General features: G+C 37.9%; 1 pseudogene; it reads left to right on the forward strand.

The window, feature by feature from the left end:
* Positions 1-666: 666 nt before the first annotated feature.
* Positions 667-1,134, forward strand: LOC137836523 (oligopeptide transporter 2 pseudogene; annotated as a pseudogene).
* Positions 1,135-9,200: the final 8,066 nt, after the last annotated feature.

A 9,200-nucleotide genomic window follows, 5' to 3' on the forward strand; every position in this document is an offset into this window, starting at 1 on the left:
AAGTGGATCGAAGCGGAGCCAGTAGCCCAGATCACCGCACACAAGATCGAGAGCTTTGTATGGAAGAACATAGTGTGCCGGTTTGGTGTGCCTAAACGCCTGGTGTCAGACAATGGGACTCAGTTTGCAAGTCACCTCTTGAAAAAGCTGTGCGAAGAGGTGGGGATACAACAAGTGTTTGCATCCGTCGAGCACCCACCACTAGTACAAAATACTTTATTAACGACACTCTTTAAAGACGGTTTGAAAACAACCATCGTAATAAGTGAGGCGGTGGCAGTTTCGTAAATTTTTTAAATTTTTTTGCATTTTTAACGACGGTTTCTTCCTAAACCGTCGTTAAATGTGAGTGCGCAAGGATACAACGACGGTTCACACCAGAACCGTCGTTAAAAGTAGGACTTCCACGACGGTTTTCACAAGACCGTCGTTAAAGGTGAGATTTTTTGATTTTTTCAGCACCAGCTCTTTGCCTCCCCTTCAGTTTCATTTTCACTTTTACTTTTCCCTCTTCTTTCACTTCTCACACACACAGTTTAGAGGCCACCCTTTTGCCTTCGCTGCCGGCGCCACCCCGTGACCGTGACCGCGACCACGCCACCCCGAGCCCTGCGCCTCTGCCCCACCGAGACAATCCGAACGAGCTAGTTTGAACGTTCCGCACTAATGGGGATCATGGCGGTGGTATTGCTCTCGTTCTTAAACACATTCTTCGGGTGTCAAAGCCAGCCGCTCACAGTGACGATGATATCAGTTCAGGTGGCGACCCTTCCCATTGGGTGCTTCATGGCGAAGGTTCTCCCGGGAACGAAGGTTCAGATCTGTGGGAGAGAATTTTCACTTAACCCTGGCCCCATCAACACAAAGGAGCACGTGCTGATTTCGATATTGGCGAATGCTGGTTTCGCGTTTGGGAGCGGTTCGGCTTATGCCATTGGCATTGTGGATATAATACGCGTGTTTTATGGGAGAAGGATTACATTCTTGTCTAGCTGGCTCCCGGTCTTGACCACACAGGTAATGTTAAATGTATAAGACTTGAGTCAAGATTGAAACAAATTTTGTTGCGTTATTCATTGAATACTGAAGGATTAGCTATGGACGCAGGTGTTAGGGTATGGATGGCGAGGATAATGAAGAAGTACGTGGTGGAGCCGGCAGAGATGTGGTGGCCCAGTACTCTAGGTCTAAGTCTCTCTTCACGTAAACTAATAATCTTTTCCACTATTTTCACTTTTTTAATCCATTTACTTTCTCAATTTTATTTTATCAATTCCATTCTATATTCTATTATTTTAATACCACAATTTCAGCTCTTTTATAACTTAAATCTACAATTAATTGTGAATTGAATGCATATATTTTTAACAGTACGATGAAGTATAAAAAGTTAAGATGTAAAAATACACCTCTGCCGTTATTCATTACATAATGTTATATTCACTATATTTGTAATATATCATTTCCTATCATAGGAATTCACGATATTATAAGATATTTCCATTGATTCCAATTTTGGTTTTATTTAAGAGAAACTCCTTTTTTAATTGAAATCAACAGGGAAACGATTTGCATAGCTTAACAAGTTCATATTTTTTTAAAAGATGATTTTTTTTGTTTACTGTTTTGTAATTTAGATCAATTCAACGTTGAGTTGTTCAAAGACTTTAAATTATTAAATAAAAATTAATAAAAAAATTTATAAATGAACTATAATTTTCAAAAGTATCAAATTATCATATCTCATGGGAAAGAGAAGAGAAAGGGTCACGATTTTAAATGCATTATTATTCATTGAATGTACAACACTCTAATCACATTGATTATCATAGTTTACTATTTGTAATTATATTTTTAGTGGCGTGCCTGATATGGCTTATATTTGATCTAATCACATTGATTATCATAGTTTACTATTTGTAATTATATTTTTAGTAATTATATTTTTAGTGGCGTGTCCCATATTTGATGACCACCATCGTCCTTTCCTTTTATTATAACATGTTTATTGTGCTTTTATATTTATATTTTGACTAACTAATGTTTGATTTTAGTATCTCAATATCTTGTTACTCGATATTTCAATTGTGACAATTAAGTTATTTCATTGTTTTTAATTGGCATAAACCATCAAACCATCGTCCTTTCCTTTTATTATTCATGTACTAATTCAAAAAATTTTAAATGTACAGTTTTTCAGCGATCAACACCAGCTAGATTCAGAAGAATTGGAGTATGTGAAAACAACATGGTCAAAATATTTTGTAACATCTTAAGATAGATAAATCATTATAATGGTATACTTTTTCATTTATTAGGAAAACTTTTTGTAGAATGTTATAACTTGTTGCATGTATTTTTCATATTTAAAATATGATTTAAAATGTTTTTATATTTTGGAATTGAATATTTTATGTAGGTTTGAGATTTTATTTTTTATTTTATTTTTTTTAGACCCACATATAACGACGGTTCCATGTGGAACCGTCTTTAAAAGTCCCACATACAACGACGGTTATATGTGGAACCGTCATTAAAAGTCCCACATATAACGACGGTTCAGCAACCGTCGTTAAAAATGAAAAACTTTTTAACAACGCCCGCAATAACGACGGTTTGGGAACCGTCTTTATATGTCCTTTTTAACCGTCGTTAATGTACCTTTTTGTACTAGTGCACAGACGAATGGCCAAGTGGAGTCTGCCAATCGGGTGTTGCTGAGAGGTTTAAAGAGAAGATTAGAGAAAGCTAAGGGATCGTGGGCTGAAGAGGTACACTGCATAGTTTGGGCATACCATACCACTGAGCAGTCAGGAACCCACGAGACCCCCTTTAGCTTGGTTTATGGATGTGATGCGATGATTCCAGTCGAAATCCAAGAAAGCTCGCCGAGATTCCAGAACTTCGTGGCGGAAGACTCGAACGAAGAAAGAAGAATGAATCTGGATTTGCTGGATGAGGTCAGGGAGGAGGCGAGAGTGAAAGCCGAAGCAGTAAAGAGAAGAGTTGAGCGAAGGTACAACTCTAAGGTAATGTCAAGACAGTTTAGAAGCGGCGATCTGGTGATGAGGAAGGCCCATCAGTATGAGATGCAGAACAAGTTATCGCCCAAGTGGACGGGACCGTTCAGAATAACCGAGGCGCTCGGGAATGGCGCCTACCGCTTGGAGACGTTAGAAGGAGGGGCGATTCCTCGCACTTGGAACGCCACACATCTCAAGTCGTATTACAGTTAAAGCCTTGTAAGTAAAGACGAATATGAAGAGATCTGAATAGTTTCTGTTAAAACAATTTCAAGGGGGCACTCTTTTTTCCCTAAGGAGGGTTTTTAATGAGGCCACCCAATAAAGAAGAGTTTTTCAAAGTTTAAAGCTTCTATGTTTGCATGCTTATGGCTTCGAGAGTTTTAGAAAAAAGGCCTTATTACTCGTATGTGATCTAGGGCAACAGTAAAATCGTATTGCATGCTCTCAGTTAAAGTTTTAAAGTCCCCATCGTTTTTCGGCGATCGGCGGCATCAGTTAAAAGTTTTAAAGACCTCTTCGTCTTTCGGTGATCGGAGGCATCAACAATGATTAAAGACCTCAACGCCCTCGCGCGTCTTGAGGCGAGAAAGAGATAAAGTCCTCCTCGACTTTGTGCGAGTGCACGCGAGAACAGATTAAAGGACCTCTCTGCACCAGCAGATAGAGGCAAGATTAAAAGTCCTCAGTGCATCCAGGGGGGGTGGAGATGTACACCCTGGGCAAGTTGAGGCACCAGATAAAGTCCTTCTCACCTTAGAGTGAGTTCAGGCAAGATAAAGTCTTTCTCACCGAGTGAGTTCAGGAAAGATAAAGTCCTTCTCACCGAGTGAGTTCAGGCAAGATGAGCTGAAAAGTCAGGGGTGTTTGTGACCTTAAGTGGTGGGAAGGGAAAGAAAATGCCTTTCCCCCTTTAAGTGAAACATCAATATTGACCCAGTAAGACCAAATCATTGGTCCGAAACTCAGGGAGGTAGAGGAGGATCCGAAAGGCGCCTCTACTCCCAGATGAGGGAACAATGATCAGGTCATGAAAAGAAGAAAGGTAACATCGCCAGAACCTTATGGCGTGAAAGTTGAGACAGTGAAGGTGATGAGAATCAACTAAAGGTGGCTTTTTATAATGAAGAACAAGATCATTCGCCTTCACATTTAAAGTTTTTCTTGTTAATCTTTGCAAAAGATAAAGCCCAAGCCCAAGAAGGCCAAAGCCCACAAAATCCCAAAGACCATCCCATGAAGGGCAAGGCCAAGTTTTAAATAAATATTGTTTAGAAAGGTGCTTAGAGGGAAACATTAGAAACCTCTATTGGTATAGCATCTTTTAGTCTTTAGTTAGGAGTCTTAGGGGGGTGTGTGTTAGTAGATAGGTGTAGGAGTAAATAAGGAGGTGCCAAAGTGAGAGAAGGGATCACACCTTCCTCATGTCTTCTTGGTTTAGGCGCCACTTGCATTTGAATTTGGGGGGGAATTTTGAATTGTTTTAGCTTGCATTTTCAGCACCTTAGGCTATAAATAGAGGTGCTCTCTTTGTAAAATTCAGATTGGAATTAATCTAAGAAAACTCTACTCAAATTTTGAGTGAACTTTGGAGAGCTTTTGGAGCCTTCTTCTCTAGTCTTATCTTGATGGATCATTGGAGTCCTCAAGTGGCGGCATCACTCTCATCTAGGAGCATTCCACACTTCTAGTGGCGAGATCATCCAACATTCTTCCATCTTCATGAGCACTCTCTTCTCCTTCCTTCCTTCTCTTTCAATTGTTCATGTTGTCTTGTGTTCTTGAGTTGTTTGGTTCGGCTTTTTTATTTTTTTTCCAGCACCTATGTTCTATTCTTGTCTTTTAATTACACTTTTGTTCGGTTCATATGTTTGCTAATTCAATTCTATTTGGTCCTTTCAATTTTACCTCTCTTTGTTGATTCAATTTGACAATATGTGGAGCATCCAAATGAGTTTGGGATTTGGTACTAGTTTTTGGTGAGTTCTTGTCTTAGAACAATGATCCAACTCTAAGAAAAGTGTCTCTATAATGTCCAGCTCAAGGTGATTCCTAAGAATGTCAAGAATCATTCTCTATGTGGCTAGTGGAATCACATCATGTGGTATCATGAGTCTTAGGTTCTTCTTGTTTAATTGTTGAGTTGTGTGCACTTTAATTTCAAGAGCTCTTTAATTTCTAATTTAAGTTTCTGTTTTAGAATTTTAATTGAGTATTCTTGCTGTTTTTCTTTTACACCAAGTGCTTGTGAAAAGGTTTATGGCACTCATAATTCTTATGAGTATGGTTGCTCTTTTGGAATGGCATTATCCTTCCTAGAGTTTACCTTAAGCTTCCTTTCACTTGTTAAAATTTGTGATGTGTCTTTTAATTTTGTAATCATGTCAAGTTTTGTCTTAGTCATGTTATTCCATAATTGTCATTACTTCTAGTAGTACTTTTATTGCTTTGATTGTTTCTTACTTTGGTGTCATATAATTTTCTGAATTGATGTTGATCCTTTGTGCATTTTCTTTTTAGAATTGAGTTCATACTTGTATTCTAGACCTATACAAGTTCCAATACATCATTTTCTATTATGTCTTTGCTAGTTCATAATCCTGTTTTTTATTCCTATTAGGATTCCTCTGTTTCTGAAAAAAGTGCTTACTGTTTTTCCTTATTGCAATTGATTTACTTACTGGAAAATTCTGAAATTCTGGATTTGAGATATTCAAAGTGTTAGAAAAGAATAGAAAAAAGAATCATTCAAAAATACGAAGTACACAAAAAATGATAAATAAAATAAAAAAAATGTACAATTCTGCCGAAAAAAATACGGTAATCTGGCAGAGATTTTGAAAATTTTATTTCTCTCAATTGGCTTACTGTTTTTAATTGATTCCAGTGCCATTATTGAGTTAACATCTTGAAGTTTCTGTGGTTTAAATTTAATAATCCAGTTCGCTCTACATCATTCCAGTTAAATCAGTGAATATCAAGCACAGTTTGCCTTTTAAAAAAAAAAATTTCCAGTAGCTAATGTTTTTGTTTTCTTCATCTACTCTAGAACTTTTCCTTAAGTATTCTTTTGTGTGCCTACTTTTCTCATTGAGTTCTTTATTTTCTTGATTGTCTTTCATTCTTACTCTTTGAGTTTGTCTCACATATAGTTTTCCTTTTGCAATTACCTTTCTTTGCTTATACCTTTTCTTGTTTGTCTTTATTGTTTCATTGGTTTTGTGGTGGTTGCTTTTGAGATTGGTGTGCTTGCTTTGACATCTTTCATTTGAGGATTCCAAGGCCTCAAGATCAGATTGGTGCAAGAACATTATTTCTTTGAGAGTGACCTCTTTTTCTACCTCATTTCACTTCGGCAATTTCAATTGCAAAGCTCACTGTTTTTGCTAATTTTTTTTTTAACTTGTTTGCTGTTTTGTGTGTTTGCTGTTTTTAATTACAAATGGCTGGATTTTCAAGTGATGCATCCTACAAGCAAAATTCTCCTTCCAAAGCTTCAATTCTTGGTGAATTACATGAAGCTCAAAGAACAATTAGACGGTTGGAGGAGAAAATGCAAAAGATGGAGGTCCAACAAGCTAGACCATCTCCTTCTATCCATGATGGACATCATTCTCATAGACCATCTTCAAGAGCTTCTTCAAATGATGTTGGCCGTGAAGATGAGCATAGGAGAAGGAGACCTCCACCCCAATTTCATGGACAAAGACCTCATCATCAAGGAGAAAGACATCACTACGGCAATGGTTACTACCAAGATGCAAAGTCTAGGCTACCTTCGGTCAAGCTTCCTTGTTTTAATGGCTCTAGTGATCCTAATGTATATTTAGATTGGGAAGCTAAGTGTGAACAAATATTTGAGATCCATGAGATCCAAGATGAGCATAAGCTTAAGCTAGCCACTTTAGAGTTTAGTGATTATGCCATGAAATGGTGGCATGGTATTGTAAAGGACATTATCTATCACAAGGGTCCTCCCGTGGACTCTTGGAACTCTTTAAAGGATCAAATGCGCGCTAGATTTGTGCCCCCACATTTTAGGAAAGACCTCATGTTGAGACTCCAACGGTTTCAACAAGGCACGCTAAATGTGGATGAATATTATAAGGAGCTAGAGACGCTTGTGCTTAAAATTGAATTAGAAGAAAGTGAGGAAGCTATGATTGCTAGGTTTGTGAGTGGTCTTAGGAAGGATATTCAAGACATTGTTGAGTTACAAGAGTATTCATCATTGGGCTCTTTAGTTCATCTTGCAATGAAGGTGGAAGCCCAACTTGCAAAGAAAAATATTTTTAAAAATATTCCCAAAGATGATTACTACAACAATTCTTGGAAGAACAAAAAGTCTTTTTCAAAATTTCCTTCCAAAGATTCTTTCAAACCCAAGGATCCTACGCCATCTACTTCTAGGCCTAAATCCCCAATTAAATCGTCTAGTCAAAAGTGTTTTAAATGTTTGGGATATGGTCACATTGCTGTTAATTGCCCTTCTAAACGAAGTATGTACATGCATGAAGGCATTGTAGTTAGTGAGCATGATTCCAATTCACCTAGGCATTCTTCACCTTCTAGACCATCAAGTGAAAATGAGAGTGAAAGTCCTTGTGAAGGTGAGTTATTGATGGTAAGACGTATGTTGGGCACAATTCCAAAATCTTTGAATGATACTCAAAGAGAAAATATTTTTCACACCCGATGTCTTATCAACAACAAGTTATGTTCCTTGATTATTGATGGGGGAAGTTGCACTAATGTGGCTAGTACAAGAGTTGTGGAGAAGTTAGCCTTACCCACTATCTCTCATACCAAGCCCTACAAATTACAATGGCTTAGTGAAGTAGGTGAAATCATGGTGAATAAACAAGTCCTCATTAACTTTGCAATAGGAAAGTATAAAGATGAGGTTTTATGTGATGTTGTGCCCATGGAAGCATCTCATCTTCTTTTAGGAAGGCCTTGGCAATATGATAGACATGTTTTACATGATGGCCTATCCAATACAATGTCTTTTTCCTTCCTAGGGCGCAAGGTTATATTAAAACCCCTCTCTCCCAAAGAGGTTCATGAGGACCAAATAAAAATGAAAACTAAAAGAGAAAATGAGAAAGAAAAAGAAGTAAGTACTACACCGAGTCACACCATTTTCTCCTCTAAATCCATCATGTTGACTCGTGCTATGCCTCAAATGGACCGTCAAGGTCTTCTTCTTCTTTATCTTTTTCATTACCCAAGGTTCCTATTTCAACACCACCTTGGTTAAAATATGTTAGGGATGATTTTTTCATACCTCCTAATGGGTTTCACCATTTAAGAGGTCTTTTTCCCAAAAATATCATCATTCCCAAACACATTTTTCCAACTTGGTCGATTTGTAGGACCTCCTTTTCTGCAATCCCTTTGGTTCCATCTGCTAAGTCATGTATTCCTTTTTCTTACACTTTTGATTGTAAAAGTAAACTGACTTTGTTATATGCAGGGATTCAGAATTCGTGGGCGAATTCTCTCCAACTCGGGGAGTATGATGAGAATCAACTAAAGGTGGCTTTTTATAATGAAGAACAAGATCATTCGCCTTCACATTTAAAGTTTTTCTTGTTAATCTTTGCAAAAGATAAAGCCCAAGCCCAAGCCCAAACCCAAGAAGGCCAAAGCCCACAAAAGCCCAAAGACCATCCCATGAAGGGCAAGGCCAAGTTTTAAATAAATATTGTTTAGAAAGGTGCTTAGAGGGAAACATTAGAAACCTCTATTGTTAAAGCATCTTTTAGTCTTTAGTTAGGAGTCTTAGGGGGGTGTGTGTTAGTAGATAGGTGTAGGAGTAAATAAGGAGGTGCCAAAGTGAGAGAAGGGATCACACCTTCCTCATGTCTTCTTGGTTTAGGCGCCACTTGCATTTGAATTTGGGGGGGAATTTTGAATTGTTTTAGCTTGCATTTTCAGCACCTTAGGCTATAAATAGAGGTGCTCTCTTTGTAAAATTCAGATTGGAATTAATCTAAGAAAACTCTACTCAAATTTTGAGTGAACTTTGGAGAGCTTTTGGAGCCTTCTTCTCTAGTCTTATCTTGATGGATCATTGGAGTCCTCAAGTGGCGGCATCACTCTCATCTAGGAGCATTCCACACTTCTAGTGGCGAGATCATCCAACATTCTTCCATCTTCATGAGCACTCTCTTC

Source organism: Phaseolus vulgaris, chromosome 4, assembly GCF_051622355.1.
Source record: "Phaseolus vulgaris cultivar YP4 chromosome 4, ASM5162235v1, whole genome shotgun sequence".
Classification (NCBI taxonomy): Eukaryota; Viridiplantae; Streptophyta; class Magnoliopsida; order Fabales; family Fabaceae; genus Phaseolus; species Phaseolus vulgaris.